The sequence below is a fragment of the Lissotriton helveticus genome, chromosome 4_2 (assembly GCF_964261635.1).
Source record: "Lissotriton helveticus chromosome 4_2, aLisHel1.1, whole genome shotgun sequence".
Taxonomy (NCBI): Eukaryota; Metazoa; Chordata; class Amphibia; order Caudata; family Salamandridae; genus Lissotriton; species Lissotriton helveticus.
Window position 1 is genome coordinate 5612089 of NC_136064.1, and position 17191 is coordinate 5629279.

Sequence of the window (17191 nt, forward strand, 5' to 3'; positions counted from 1 at the left end):
TTTTACTTTATTTTTACACTGTACCCCTGTACCCCTGTACCCCAAAACTGACCCTGAACCCTAAAAAAAACCCTTTACCCAAAAACCCAAAACTGACCCTGAACCCTAAAAATACCCCTTTACCCAAAAACTAAAAACTGACCCTGAACCCTAAAAATACCCCTTTACCCAAAAACTAAAAACTGAACCTGAACCCTAAAAATACCCCTTTACACAAAAACTAAAAACTGACCCTGAACCCTTAAAATACCCCTTTACCCAAAAACTAAAAACTGACCCTGAACCCTTAAAATACCCCTTTACCCAAAAACTAAAAACTGACCCTGAACCCTAAAAATACCACTTTACCCAAAAACTAAAAACTGACCCTGAACCCTAAAAATACCCCTTTACCCAAAAACTAAAAACTGACCCTGAACCCTATAAATACCCCTTTACCCAAAAACTAAAAACTGACCCTGAACCCTAAAAATACCGCTTTAATTTAACATAATTAGCTATTAATCAATTAAATTAAATTAATTACCAATTACATTTTAATTAAATAACAAATGTTATTTAATTACCAATTAATTAAATATTACTACCAATTAATACATTTACATATTTAATAAATAATAATTAAATTACTTCCCACCCTATTCCCCTATAAACCCACAACCCGCTACAGGAAATACATTATTTTAATTTACATAATTAGCAATTAATAAATTAAATTAAATTAATTACCAATTAAATTTTAAATATTTAACATATAATATTTAATTACCAATTAATTAATTATTACTACCAATTAATAAATTTACATATTTAATTAATTATAATTAAATTACTTCCCACCCTATTCCCCTATAAACCCACAACCCGCTACAGAATAAAATTACACAATATTTAAAAAAAATCATTAATTAAAAATAATTATAACATAAAATGACACTTTTCACACATATTATAACATAAAAACACTATAAATAATTACATATTATATAAAAAACGATATTTTTTACTTTCGATATTATTTAGTCGATATTACTTCACTTACCTTAAAAACGATATTTTTGCTGTCGATATTCTGTCCTGTCGATATTTTCTCCAAACGATATTTAAAACTCGATATTCTGTCCAAACGATATTTTGGAGTCGATATTATGTCTGTGCACCAAGGTAGGCACAGCAGCTGCTACCTGGGCACGCCTGATGCCTGGGCATGTCATTGATTGATCCATGCCCATCAACCCACCCATGAATCCACAGACACATGCATGTGCTGTTTAGGCCTGAGCGGTGAACTTCGCTCGTTCGCCGAGTTTGCGGAGTTTTCTGCACTCCACACTCCATGAAGCTCGCGGAGAGCAGAAAACTCCGCTTCGCGATGTGCAGCAGAGTTTTTTCTGTGCTCACGATCACAAATGGTAAGTTCGCGATTGCGAACAGTAAATTTGCGAGCGCGAGCTGCCGCTTGGGTAGAATTATTACCCGAGCGGTAGGAATACCAGCATAAACTGCAGTTTGCACTGCATTCCGCCACTCGCGGAACTTCACCGAGTTTTTTTGTAACTAGACAAAACTCCGCGAACTACGGCTAGGCCTACTGCTGTTCCGTTGTTCCATCCACAATCTGTTCTTCCATTGATGGCTTTGCTCTTGACAGATCTGTCTACCTATAGACCTCTCTCATTCTACCAATCAATCTGTCTGCCTATATGCATAAGCAGAGCAGTCACTAGTGCAGACAGTACAGCGACACTGAAGCCTGGAGGTGTCAGGAGCCCACTGCACTCCAACTATGGCTGTCTTTTACTACTTAGCTGATGGAGAGTTGTGTTCTTTCCAGCTCGCATTAGGGTCAGAGGCACCTTTGCTACACCAAAGTCTATACATACGAGTTTAGGCATGGATATCATTGACCAAAATGGCAAGTCTAGCGGAAGTGACATCACTGCCCATGTGAACCCCAATGATATCACAAAGTTGACCCCTTGTCTAAGGACCAAATATTTATTCTTGGTTCTATCGAACACTAGGGGTTGGAAAGTATCGTAAGTAAATAAACACTGTTAAATTAACATTTACTTCATGATGCTGCTGCATGTTCATGATCCCAGATACAGGGGGTAGGAAGTGCAGGGCAAGGGGTACCCAATGGCTACTAAGCAATGTCACATTCTAACTAGGCCTGGGCGGTGAACTACTCTCCGTTCGCGGAGTTTGTGGAGTTATTCGCAATACGCGCAACTCGTTGAGTTCCAAAAAACTCCGCTTTGCGTAGCGTAGTTATTTACAACAAGGGGTGGTGATGGACAGAGTCTCTGAATTAAGCAGAGTACTCTCACCCAGTCAAGAGATCAGGGCTAGATCCAACACCGTTTTTTAGCTCATTGCACCATCCCAGTTTCAGAACCTGGCTGTATGCAAAATAGTCTGTCCCTGGCCCAGTGCATCATGGGAACAGGGCAGACCAGACTACAAAAGCCAATTCTTACACTGGGAAGGAAACAAGCTTCCGGGGACCGGTTTCTGCCATTTCAGGCGTCTTCGGCCCAGCTTGCTTGAATCCTGATGGTGCAATGAGCAAGGGACTCACATCTGAGTATACCCTTCCACGCTTAGGGTGGACAAAATTATTTACAACAAGGGGTGGTGATGGACAGAGTCTCTGAATTAAGCAGAGTACTCTCACCCAGTCAAGAGATCAGGGCTAGATCCAACACCGTTTTTTAGCTCATTGCACCATCCCAGTTTCAGAACCTGGCTGTATGCAAATTAGTCTGTCCCTGGCCCAGTGCATCATGGGAACAGGGCAGACCAGACTACAAAAGCCAATTCTTACACTGGGAAGGAAACAAGCTTCCGGGGACCGGTTTCTGCCATTTCAGGCGTCTTCGGCCCGGCTTGCTTGAATCCTGATGGTGCAATGAGCAAGGGACTCACATCTGAGTATACCCTTCCACGCTTAGGGTGGACACAATTATTTACAACAAGGGGTGGTGATGGACAGAGTCTCTGAATTAAGCAGAGTACTCTCACCCAGTCAAGAGATCAGGGCTAGATCCAACACCGTTTTTTAGCTCATTGCACCATCCCAGTTTCAGAACCTGGCTGTATGCAAAATAGTCTGTCCCTGGCCCAGTGCATCATGGGAACAGGGCAGACCAGACTACAAAAGCCAATTCTTACACTGGGAAGGAAACAAGCTTCCGGGGACCGGTTTCTGCCATTTCAGGCGTCTTCGGCCCGGCTTGCTTGAATCCTGATGGTGCAATGAGCAAGGGACTCACATCTGAGTATACCCTTCCACGCTTAGGGTGGACAAAATTATTTACAACAAAGGGTGGTGATGGACAGAGTCTCTGAATTAAGCAGAGTACTCTCACCCAGTCAAGAGATCAGGGCTAGATCCAACACCGTTTTTTAGCTCATTGCACCATCCCAGTTTCAGAACCTGGCTGTATGCAAATTAGTCTGTCCCTGGCCCAGTGCATCATGGGAACAGGGCAGACCAGACTACAAAAGCAAATTCTTACACTGGGAAGGAAACAAGCTTCCGGGGACCGGTTTCTGCCATTTCAGGCGTCTTCGGCCCGGCTTGCTTGAATCCTGATGGTGCAATGAGCAAGGGACTCACATCTGAGTATACCCTTCCACGCTTAGGGTGGACAAAATTATTTACAACAAGGGGTGGTGATGGACAGAGTCTCTGAATTAAGCAGAGTACTCTCACCCAGTCAAGAGATCAGGGCTAGATCCAACACCGTTTTTTAGCTCATTGCACCATCCCAGTTTCAGAACCTGGCTGTATGCAAAATAGTCTGTCCCTGGCCCAGTGCATCATGGGAACAGGGCAGACCAGACTACAAAAGCCAATTCTTACACTGGGAAGGAAACAAGCTTCCGGGGACCGGTTTCTGCCATTTCAGGCGTCTTCGGCCCGGCTTGCTTGAATCCTGATGGTGCAATGAGCAAGGGACTCACATCTGAGTATACCCTTCCACGCTTAGGGTGGACAAAATTATTTACAACAAGGGGTGGTGATGGACAGAGTCTCTGAATTAAGCAGAGTACTCTCACCCAGTCAAGAGATCAGGGCTAGATCCAACAACGTTTTTTAGCTCATTGCACCATCCCAGTTTCAGAACCTGGCTGTATGCAAATTAGTCTGTCCCTGGCCCAGGTGTGGCAGGGTATACTCAGACATGAGTCCCTTTCTCACTGCTCCATCAGGATTCAAGCAAGCCGGGCCGAAGAGGCTGAAATGCCAGAAACCGGTCCCCGGTAGCTTGTCTCCTTTCTGGTGAAGAATTGGCTTGGTAGTTTGGTCTGCCCTGTTCCCATGATGCACTGGGCCAGGGACAGACTAATTTGCATATAGCCAGGTTCTGAGCTGGGATGGGGCAGTGAGATAAATAACGGTGATGGATCAATCCCTGATCTTTGGACTGGGTAAGAGTGGTCTGCTTAATTCAGACACTCTGTTCATCACCACCCCCTTTTCTGTATCGTTTTTGGCCACTATAGGTGTGGCAGGGTATACTCAGACATGAGTCCCTTTCTCACTGCTCCATCAGGATTCAAGCAAGCCGGGCCGAAGAGGCTGAAATGCCAGAAACCGGTCCCCGGTAGCTTGTCTCCTTTCTGGTGAAGAATTGGCTTGGTAGTTTGGTCTGCCCTGTTCCCATGATGCACTGGGCCAGGGACAGACTAATTTGCATATAGCCAGGTTCTGAGCTGGGATGGGGCAGTGAGATAAATAACGGTGATGGATCAATCCCTGATCTTTGGACTGGGTAAGAGTGGTCTGCTTAATTCAGACACTCTGTTCATCACCACCCCCTTTTCTGTATCGTTTTTGGCCACTATAGGTGTGGCAGGGTATACTCAGACATGAGTCCCTTTCTCACTGCTCCATCAGGATTCAAGCAAGCCGGGCCGAAGAGGCTGAAATGCCAGAAACCGGTCCCCGGTAGCTTGTCTCCTTTCTGGTGAAGAATTGGCTTGGTAGTTTGGTCTGCCCTGTTCCCATGATGCACTGGGCCAGGGACAGACTAATTTGCATATAGCCAGGTTCTGAGCTGGGATGGGGCAGTGAGATAAATAACGGTGATGGATCAATCCCTGATCTGTGGACTGCGTAAGAGTGGTCTGCTTAATTCAGACACTCTGTTCATCACCACCCCCTTTTCTGTATCGTTTTTGGCCACTATAGGTGTGGCAGGGTATACTCAGACATGAGTCCCTTTCTCACTGCTCCATCAGGATTCAAGCAAGCCGGGCCGAAGAGGCTGAAATGCCAGAAACCGGTCCCCGGTAGCTTGTCTCCTTTCTGGTGAAGAATTGGCTTGGTAGTTTGGTCTGTCCTGTTCCCATGATGCACTGGGCCAGGGACAGACTAATTTGCATATAGCCAGGTTCTGAGCTGGGATGGGGCAGTGAGATAAATAACGGTGATGGATCAATCCCTGATCTTTGGACTGGGTAAGAGTGGTCTGCTTAATTCAGACACTCTGTTCATCACCACCCCCTTTTCTGTTGCGTAGCGTAGTATCACACGTTAAACCAAGCTGATACAATTTTTCGTTTAGAAAAAATATAAAGTTAAGAGAAGGCAAGGGACGAGTGAAGGAATGACACTATTTTTATGTTGACATCACGTACAACTCCTGGCTTAACAAGCACACAGAGTTTATGAACTGCTGAAGGCCCTTAACAACTCAGTAAGAAAATGACACATATTTCTAAAACAAAGGGGTCGGACAGCACACAGGGTTACAGCAGGTCTTTACAGGGGTAAAATGTAATTGCACAGCCCGCTGCATACTGACTTTTGCATACAGCTCACACATGACTATGGGCTCTTTTGCGTTTTTTACCCTCTGGAGGGAGGGGGCAGTGGTTCAACTGGGTTGAGGTTGAAAACTCTGTGGAGAGCTGTGAAAGTGCTCAGAGAGAGATGTAATGCTAGTGATCTTTCAAATCAACCATCATACAACACAAATTCTCAACAATGTCTAACACAGTCACCCTCGCTGAGCACTTCCACGGCACTTCACAGCACCTCCACTCTCGGCCCCTTCGAACATCTGCCCTCCTTTCCCCGGAGGGGTATTCAATAAATGTGCGGCCAGTACTTTCTCTGCTGTGTTTTTGGCTCAGGTGTCCAGAGCCTTTTGTGGCTTGCCCACCTGTACTCTGGCCCCCATAACTCTGAATCTCCTACATAATTACACCTATTCCACCCCAAAATGTCTGGGTTCCTGGGGTACATGTTTTCTATTTTTAGCACTATCCTCTTCCCATGAACCAAATGGTGTTAACCGCGAAGGGTACGTACTGTGCGCGTCAGCACGCAGCCTCGTTCTCAATGCCGCAGCATGGGCCCTCTCATAGCGCCTTGTGCATGTCTTCTGGGCAGTGTGTTCTCTGCTCCTAGACTCTTAGGTGTAAACAGGGTTTTAAGTGGGCCGGGTCTCACCGGTGATGAGCACCGGTAGTTTTTTAAAGGGGGTCTCGAAACGGGTCCCTATCGAGCTCTGTTTTGTGCCCAGGCACAGGCGGTCCGTTTTTTTCTAGATTGCAGTGACAGCAGGCAAATCGATGTGCGCGTACTCACACTGCTCACTTCTCACTAGTGGAGAAGTGACGTCATGACGTCATGCCAGGTGAGCGTTGTAGGGGAAGGGAAATCCTTTAAAGAGAGTCACTTTTTCTCAGGATTTCCCTTTTCTTTTTGAAACTCAGGAGCAGCAACATTGTCGTGGTGTCACCAGGATTTTAAGTGGAAGCTTTTTCAATATTCTATACAAACCATAGTTGCTGCTCATTTATTTTATGTAACTAACTACCATTGACGAAGCCAGCAGTCCTGACTTGTTGTAGGTATGATGCTACTTCTTGTATCATATATCTGGATGCAATGACAGAAACAGCAAAATACTAGTCGGGCGGCACACTGTGCGAAGTACAGATTTTTAGCTTACGTATTTTAAGCCACGCCCTTAAATGCATTGACCCCGCCCTTTGAGAGACCCCCAGTTTTTTCATCCTACTTAAAGCCCTGGGTGTAAAGGTTCCAAACCCTACGATCTGAGCTGCACGTGTGAATAAAACAACTCAGTGGCTTAGGGGCTGATAGGCTTACAGAGTACAGCAGGGCTGTGTGCCAGACAGCTATAGCTTTCAGTTGAGCCTTCTTATCGGCCGCCATCCCAAAGCTCTTTTAATCTGGAATCTGAGCAGGACCACAAGCTGGCCTCGCGGATCCTGTTGTAAACACTGATTTCTGGAGGAAATCATAGGACCCACTCTGGCTAGACGGGTCACATCTGCAACATCCCACCGCGAGTCGCTGGACACAGCACCCTCTGTCGCGTTGTGTGCTCTGAGCACACACAAGTGAAGTCGGCTGGTTTTGGTGGACCTCACCTGCTGTGAGTTACCCACTGATCCAACCTACAGCATATACTACAATTCTTATCATGGGTCTTAGTTCAAGGCTGGTCCTGACCACTCATCCTACCTCTGCCCTGAAGTTTACTCACACCAGGATATACGCAAAGCTGCCCATATGCTTTATGTAGTCGCAGCCGGAAGAGACCTGTGATACAGAGGTCTTTTCTCACCAGCCTCCCATCTTCAAATGCTTCATCTAAAGGACAATCAGCAATTCCTTCAGACAGAGTCATTTTCTGCTAGGAGCAGGCTAGGTAGCTACAACAAGAAAAATGAAGGATTTACTTTGCAGCTTCTACACAGTGCCCGTCGCGAGAAGGTAGTCCTCCGCTCAACCCACGGTGGACCTATCTAGAGACTCCGTCTTGAATCAGACCTTTACAGCAGGAAAGGCTTGTCTGGAAGGACATGAGAGGCCTTCGTGAATCTGACCTTTTTCTACATCACTTACTGTGGTTGCATTACAATCCTCTTTGCTGCGATCAGCATCCCCTTGGCCAGCTTAAAAGGCCTTTCTCTTACCAATGCTTCTTAACGATTTAATAGGAATTCATTGGGCAGCTGCTGTTACCAAACTGACATACTACGTTCCTTACAATTTATTCCAGCTCCAGAACACGTTTTAACAACATAATTAAGAAAAGATTAAGGTTTGTAGTTTTAATGTTGACATGGGATATGTTAATACTAGGAAATCATAGGCTAGACATGGCATGCCTCGATAATACCTATATATCACAATTCCCCTTGTTGAAAGTGCATATGTGTTTCATGTGGACAATTACTAATTTTGATTAGTTCGAAGGGTTTGCCTAAGATCGTGCACAGGTAGCAATTATATGACGACAAGCTAAAACAAGTATTGGAATGGTAAATAGGTAATTAGGCCAAACGTGGCAAAATGGCTATGGGTTTTTATTTTATTTTTATTGTCGTGCAAACATAATAAACATTCCAAATAGATTTGGCCAATAAATAAAAATGCAAAAATAAAGGAGTGGCCCAAACGTCAATGCTTTTCAGCTCTAACACTCCTTTTCAGGTCGTTCAGGACTTGTAACCAGAAGAAAAGCTCTCCCTCACAGTGCAAAGACCCAATGGATGAAGTGGGCAGACCTACTGCCCAATGCAGTGATACATGAACAGAACAACGGACGAAGAGCACTGACCCAAGGACCCACCGTGTGGGTATATATGCATGTCTTTTTTTTGTGGAAAAGGCAGGTGAAAAAGTTAAATCTATCTCTAGGCCAGACCTAAAAAATCATCAGTCATTTCTAATTTGCCTGCCCAGATCAGGATTTTCTAAGAGCAGACAAGATTGATCCATTATTTAAAAAAAAAAAACAAATTAATTTGATAGATTAGAGACTCGAGTACCTGATGAATTTGGAAGACAGAAGTCTGTTAAACACGTTGATATCCTTTTGTTAAGCAGGGTTTAACATACTAAAGAACTATAAGAAATGTGTATTATGAGTGCTGATGCACTTTGGTGAGAAGTGATGAAATTGTGTGATGCTTCTCTTAAATGTGATGATTTTAGATTTTCGTCTTGTTCATGGTTGTAATAGTTAAACCAAATAAACATGATCTTAAAGTAAAGTCAAAATATTCCATGTGTATGGTTGGACCATATGTTTATTGTCACGACTCTTCTTTTGTGACTTCGCCCTTCCAGACTCCTCCCCTTTCTGATGCTATAACCTGGACTGCATTTGCGGGTTCCCGCGGTACATTTGATCCATTTCCATCACTGCTTTTATTAGCCATGTTATTATCTGGTGAAATGGAGGTGGGCAAGGTAGACAGACTAGATGGGGCAAGGAAGACAGACTAGAGGGGCAAGGTAGACAGACTAAAGGGGGCAAGGAAGACAGACTAGAGGGGTAAGGAAGACAGACTAGAGGGGCAAGGAAGACATACTAGAGTGGGCAGGGAAGACAGACTCAAGGGGCAAGGAAGACAGACTCTAGAGTTGGAGGATCGCAGAGACGAGGACATTGGCTGGAGGTGAGGAGAGGATGGGATTTGGAGTCCAGACCAGGGAGGAATGGAGAAGCAGGAAAGGCAAAAAGACAGGGAATAGTGGAAGATGGCCTGCAGAGAAGAAGATGGAATAAAGAACCAGAAAGAACTTCTACAGGGGACCCTGCAGCACTCTGGACTAGCCTGCCTGATGCATTTATTTGAAGGGTTTTATATAGCGCCGGCTAGACCCGGAGGTATCAGAGCGCTTTACATGCATGTTCTGGAAGAGAATCTTACACGATTGAGAAGGGTTTGGTTTGAGAAGGAACTGGGATAGTGGGGGAGAATAAGGAGGAGGCTGTTGTAGGAGTCAATCTAGCTCAGACCTCCTGGGTAAATCAAGTATTGGCAGAGTGGAAAGCGAAGTGGGCACAGTGTGAGGCTATTGAGCAATTTGTGGTGTTTGAGGAGACCAAGGTAGAAAGACAAATTTTCAAAATGGATGACACAGAAGGAGAAAGGGGCTTGGTTGAGAACGAGATGGAACAGTTTTGGGTGCAGCTGATGATGTGCTGTGCAGGGGGTGGTCTGTGAGAGGTTGAGAATTAACCGGCGTGCAGTCACGCGGTCTCGGATGACAGAGAGGCAGCTGATGACGTGCCTGAAGTAAATCAAATGTGAGGTTCTGCAGAAGAAGAGTTGAGGGCAATAGGTAAAGAAGTCGTAGGCACTGATGCTAAGATACCTCTGAGGAGAGGGGGCAGAAGAATTGAGGGTCACAGGTAAAGAAGTCGTAGGCACTGATGCTAAGATACCTCTGAGGAGAGGGGGCAGAAGAATTGAGGGTCACAGGTAAAGAAGTTGTAGGCACTGATGCGAAGATATCCCTAAAGGGCTACAGAAGAAGAGTTGAAGGTCATAGGTAAAAAAGTAGTGCAAGAAGTAGTAAGAACAACTAACTGATGCAAAGTTGATCCTAAATGGCATGACAAGAAGAGTTGAAGGTTCTAGGTAAAAAAGGATTAGACACAACCAAGTTGTGGCAAGATATCCCTGAAGGCAAGGGAAGAAGACTTGAAGGTTTAGTAGAAAGAAGTAGTAAAAGAAGTACAAAGAAGTAGTAGGCACAACCAACTTGTGTGAAGCGTTATCTACCTAAGTTGAAAGTCACAGGTAAAAAAATTAGAAAATAGTAGACACAACCAAATAAAGACTCATCTCCAACAGATGCTGTATTTTGGAAGAAGAGGCGAGTATGTTGGCCACCTGTAGTCAAGCAGACGTAGAACGGGAGGAGCGCTGGGACGCTGAGTAGGAACGGTCACAATGATAGAAGAGTCGATGTTACCCCTCTGCCAATGATACATCAGTAAATAGAAGGCAGGTTTATTTAAGACAAATTCAGTGAGTGCAGCATTCTGATGGGACCCATGCTACAGGCTGCATAAGCACTAAAGCCAGACCTTCACGTGGAGGTGGATAGCGAGTGTGCGTCACCCAGGAGGGATCAGAAGTCGGTGTGGGCGTAGTTCATTTTATGTATTTTCGTATTTGACTGCACTTGAACAAGACAAGCGTCCAATCCTGTCTCCCGCTCTCAGCTGTGTATTTATAGCATAGTGTGTTGAACCAGAGATTACATGAGCATGTAGAGCGTGGGCGGTCAAGGTTTTACACCATCAGGATCCGCACACAGTTGCTCAAGCAGGCAAGGTGAGTTGGGACGTGGTTTTGGGGGTGGGGGCAATATATTAGAGTGCAGACTGCAGGCAAACATTGGGCCCAATTAACAGAACTACCTTAAGACAAAATTCTAAACTTACTCCCATTTTGGTATTCACAGAAGGCACTTACTCATTTTGGTATTCACAGAAGGCACTTACTCATTTTGGTATTCACAGAATTTAGGAGTCCTAACTTTACGACTCCTAAATGCCTTCTGTGAATATCGAAAGTCTTAAAGTTAGGATTTGTCTCAGTTTAGGAGTAGTAAAGTAAGGACTCCTAACTTTAGGACTCCTAAATGACTTCAATGAATACCGAAAGTCTTAAAGTTAGGATTTTTCTCAGTTTAGGAGTCCTAAAGTTAGGAGTCCTAACTTTACTACTCCTAAACTAAGGAAAATCCTAACTTTAAGACTTTCGGTATTCACTAAAGCCATTTAGGAGTCCTAAAGTGAGGACTCCTAACTTCTGTGAATACCGAAATGAGTAAGTGCCTTCTGTGAATACCAAATAGAGTAAGTGCCTTCTGTGAATACCAAAATAGTAGTAAGTTTAGAATTTTGTCTTAAGTTAGTTCTGTGAATCGGGCCCATTGACACCAACTTACATGAGACAATGAATTGAACCAAAACACTTCATTGGTGCAGCCTGGCACATGTGGCCTCCTTCCTGCTGTTGGTTCCTGGCAAGATTCGGAATCAAACTCTATTTGGCAAAGAAAGTCATAAAAATCACAAGTAAAAATATACAGAGCAATTACTTTTCATAGAATATATGATCGTTAGAACATCATTCTTCCATAAAAAAAGAGCTAATAAATACTGGTATCCAAAGAGCTAATTATTATTAAAAAAGTCAACGCGTCATGGACCATTTTAACATCATAAAACAATCAACCGGATAGAAAGCTAAAAACCTATAAAATACAAATACAGGAGTGGGAGGCTGCTCTCAGTACTGGAGTAGGATCCACCCAGTTCTGATTCTAACTGCTAACACTGTCCTAAAGTCAGTCTGCAGACAAGCTATGGTTCTACTGGAGACCTTTGTCTGCATTCCACATCACACAGGTTCCACCTCAAACTGCTCTCCACCACAAGCGGTATTCCACCTCAGCTGTATCCCTTCTCAAGTTACACTCTACTTCCAAGATGCATGTAGGTGCCACTGAGTAATGATTCAACATGACGTCTACCAAGCATGTCTAACACCTCAAGATGCATTCTACTTCAGACAGCACAACACCTCAAGGTGCATACTAGGTCAGGCAGCACGACAACCAAAGATGCACCTACCTCAGGGAGTACGACACCTCAAGATGCATTGAACAACAGGCACCATGACACCTCAGCTAGCAAAAGACCTCAAGATCCCTTCAACATCAGGCAGCACGAGAACTCATGGTGCATCTATGTCAGACAGCACGCCACATCAGGATGCATTCTACATCAGGCAGCAAAACACCTCAAGATGCCTTCTATGTCAGGCAGCACGACACCTCAAGATGCATTCTATGTCAGGCAGCACAACACTTCAAGATGCATTCTATGACAGGCAGCACGACACCTCAAGATGCATTCTATGTCAGGCAGCACGACACCTCAAGATGCATTCTATGTCAGGCAGCAAAACACCTCAAGATGCATTCTATGTCAGGCAGCACAACACTTCAAGATGCATTCTATGTCAGGCAGCAAAACACCTCAAGATGCATTCTATGTCAGGCAGCACAACACTTCAAGATGCATTCTATGTCAGGCAGCACAACACTTCAAGATGCATTCTACATCGGGCAGCACGACACCTCAAGTTGCATTCTATGTCAGGCAGCAAAACACCTCAAGATGCATTCTACATCGGGCAGCACAACACTTCAAGATGCATTCTATGTCAGGCAGCAAAACACCTCAAGATGCATTCTATGTCAGGCAGCACAACACTTCAAGATGCATTCTATGTCAGGCAGCACAACACTTCAAGATGCATTCTATGTCAGGCAGCAAAACACCTCAAGATGCATTCTACATCGGGCAGCACGACACCTCAAGTTGCATTCTATGTCAGGCAGCAAAACACCTCAAGATGCATTCTATGTCAGGCAGCACAACACTTCAAGATGCATTCTATGTCAGGCAGCAAAACACCTCAAGATGCATTCTACATCGGGCAGCACGACACCTCAAGTTGCATTCTATGTCAGGCAGCAAAACACCTCAAGATGCATTCTATGTCAGGCAGCACAACACTTCAAGATGCATTCTATGTCAGGCAGCACAACACTTCAAGATGCATTCTACATCGGGCAGCACAACACCTCAAGATGCATTCTATGTCAGGCAGCAAAACACCTCAAGATGCATTCTACATCGGGCAGCACGACACCTCAAGTTGCATTCTATGTCAGGCAGCAAAACACCTCAAGATGCATTCTATGTCAGGCAGCACAACACTTCAAGATGCATTCTATGTCAGGCAGCACAACACTTCAAGATGCATTCTACATCGGGCAGCACGACACCTCAAGTTGCATTCTATGTCAGGCAGCAAAACACCTCAAGATGCATTCTACATCGGGCAGCACGACACCTCAAGTTGCATTCTATGTCAGGCAGCACAACACTTCAAGATGCATTCTATGTCAGGCAGCAAAACACCTCAAGATGCATTCTATGTCAGGCAGCACAACACTTCAAGATGCATTCTATGTCAGGCAGCACAACACTTCAAGATGCATTCTACATCGGGCAGCACAACACCTCAAGATGCATTCTATGTCAGGCAGCACAACACTTCAAGATGCATTCTATGACAGGCAGCACGACACCTCAAGGTGCATTCTATGTCAGGCAGCACAACACTTCAAGGTGCATTCTATGTCAGGCAGCACAACACCTCAAGGTGCATTCTATGTCAGGCAGCACAACACCTCAAGGTGCATTCTATGTCAGGCAGCACAACACCTCAAGGTGCATTCTATGTCAGGCAGCACAACACTTCAAGATGCATTCTATGTCAGGCAGCACAACACTTCAAGATGCATTCTACATCGGGCAGCACGACACCTCAAGTTGCATTCTATGTCAGGCAGCAAAACACCTCAAGATGCATTCTATGTCAGGCAGCACAACACTTCAAGATGCATTCTATGTCAGGCAGCACAACACTTCAAGATGCATTCTACATCGGGCAGCACGACACCTCAAGTTGCATTCTATGTCAGGCAGCAAAACACCTCAAGATGCATTCTACATCGGGCAGCACGACACCTCAAGTTGCATTCTATGTCAGGCAGCACAACACTTCAAGATGCATTCTATGTCAGGCAGCAAAACACCTCAAGATGCATTCTATGTCAGGCAGCACAACACTTCAAGATGCATTCTATGTCAGGCAGCACAACACTTCAAGATGCATTCTACATCGGGCAGCACAACACCTCAAGATGCATTCTATGTCAGGCAGCACAACACTTCAAGATGCATTCTATGACAGGCAGCACGACACCTCAAGGTGCATTCTATGTCAGGCAGCACAACACTTCAAGGTGCATTCTATGTCAGGCAGCACAACACCTCAAGGTGCATTCTATGTCAGGCAGCACAACACCTCAAGGTGCATTCTATGTCAGGCAGCACAACACTTCAAGATGCATTCTATGTCAGGCAGCACAACACCTCAAGGTGCATTCTATGACAGGCAGCACAACACTTCAAGATGCATTCTATGTCAGGCAGCACAACACTTCAAGATGCATTCTATGACAGGCAGCACAACACTTCAAGATGCATTCTATGTCAGGCAGCAAAACACCTCAAGATGCATTCTATGTCAGGCAGCAAAACACTTCAAGATGCATTCTATGTCAGGCAGCACAACACTTCAAGATGCATTCTATGTCAGGCAGCACAACACTTCAAGATGCATTCTATGACAGGCAGCACAACACTTCAAGGTGCATTCTGCGACAGGCAGCACAACACCTCAAGGCGCATTCTACGTCAGGCAGCACAACACCTCAAGGCGCATTCTAAGTCAGGCAACACGACACCTCAAGGCGTATTCTACGTCAGGCAGCACAACACCTCAAGGCGCTTTCTATATCAGACAACACAACACCTCAAGGCGCATTCTAAGTCAGGCAACACGACACCTCAAGGCGTATTCTACGTCAGGCAGCACAAAACCTCAAGGCGCTTTCCACGTCAGGCAGCACAACACCATATGGCGCATTCTACGTCAGGTACCACAACACCTCAAGGCGCATTCTACGTCAGGCAGTACGACACCTCAAGACGCATTCTACGTCCGGCAGCAAAAAACCTCAAGGCGCTTTACACGTCAGGCAGCACAACACCATATGGCGCATTCTACGTCAGGTACCACAACACCTCAAGGCGCATTCTACGTCAGGCAGCACGACACCTCAAGGCGCATTCTACGTCAGGCAGCACGACACCTCAAGGCGCATTCTACGTCAGGCAGTACGACACCTCAAGACGCATTCTACGTCCGGCAGCAAAAAACCTCAAGGCGCTTTACACGTCAGGCAGCACAACACCTCAAGGCGCATTCTATGTCAGGCAGCACAACACCTCAAGGCGCATTCTACGTCAGGCAGCACAACACCTCAAGGCGCATTCTACGTCAGGCAGCAAAACACCTCAAGGCGCATTCTACGTCAGGCAGCATAACACCTCAAGACGCATTCTACGTCCGGCAGCAAAAAACCTCAAGGCGCTTTACACGTCAGGCAGCAAAACACCTCAAGGTGCATTCTACGTCAGGCAGTACGACACCTCAAGACGCATTCTACGTCCGGCAGCAAAAAACCTCAAGGCGCTTTACACGTCAGGCAGCACAACACCTCAAGGCGCATTCTACGTCAGGCAGCACGACACCTCAAGGCGCATTCTACGTCAGGCAGCACGACACCTCAAGGCGCATTCTACGTCAGGCAGCACGACACCTCAAGGCGCATTCTACGTCAGGCAGCACGACACCTCAAGGCGCATTCTACGTCAGGCAGCACGACACCTCAAGGCGCATTCTACGTCAGGCAGCACGACACCTCAAGGCGCATTCTACGTCAGGCAGCACGACACCTCAAGGCGCATTCTACGTCAGGCAGCACGACACCTCAAGGCGCTTTCTACGTCAGGCAGCACGACACCTCAAGGCGCATTCTACGTCAGGCAGCACGACACCTCAAGGCGCATTCTACGTCAGGCAGCACGACACCTCAAGGCGCATTCTACGTCAGGCAGCACGACACCTCAAGGCGCATTCTACGTCAGGCAGCACGACACCTCAAAGCGCATTCTACGTCAAGCTACACGACACCTCACGGCGCATTCTACGTCAGGCAGCACAACACCTCAAGGCGCATTCTACGTCAGGCAGCACGACCCTTCAAGCTACAACTCCAGCTGCATTGCATTGACAGGGACAGAATGTGATTATGTCACATACCGAAGAGAGCGGCTCGTGACCATCTCTCTCCATAGAGACTGATTCTAAAACACAAAGCCTTGCGAAGGCTCAGCCGTCAGGAGTATGATGTTGCCAAGGAAACCCACCACACGCTGCTTTCCACCAAAGCATACTGAAGCTCCACTATATAGAAATGCAACGTTACATCTCACAATGCGCCTTGAAGGTCATAGTACGAGATTTACCGCGCCTGAGGAACGAATCGCAATTTTTATTTGATATATATTTTTTTTTTAAGTTTGCTGTTTCCGTATAACTCAAAACCCTTCCAGATGCTTGAAAGCACTTCAGAGGGCAGTGAGGGAGTGTTATCATAAGTACTGCGGATTCAGTTATATGGTATTGTCAGTAGGCCTGGGCGTTAAATTCTGTTCTGCTCGCGGAATTTGCAGTATTTGGGTAATTTTGTGTTCCGCGGAGAACGCGGAATTGCCAAAAAGTTTGCGATCTGTAGCTTCGCAGAATTTTTTGCTTGTTCGCACTTTCAAAATGCGTGTTCGCGAGATATATCCCCCCGAGCACACAAACAGCGTTCGCGAACAGGAAAAAAGCTTTGCAA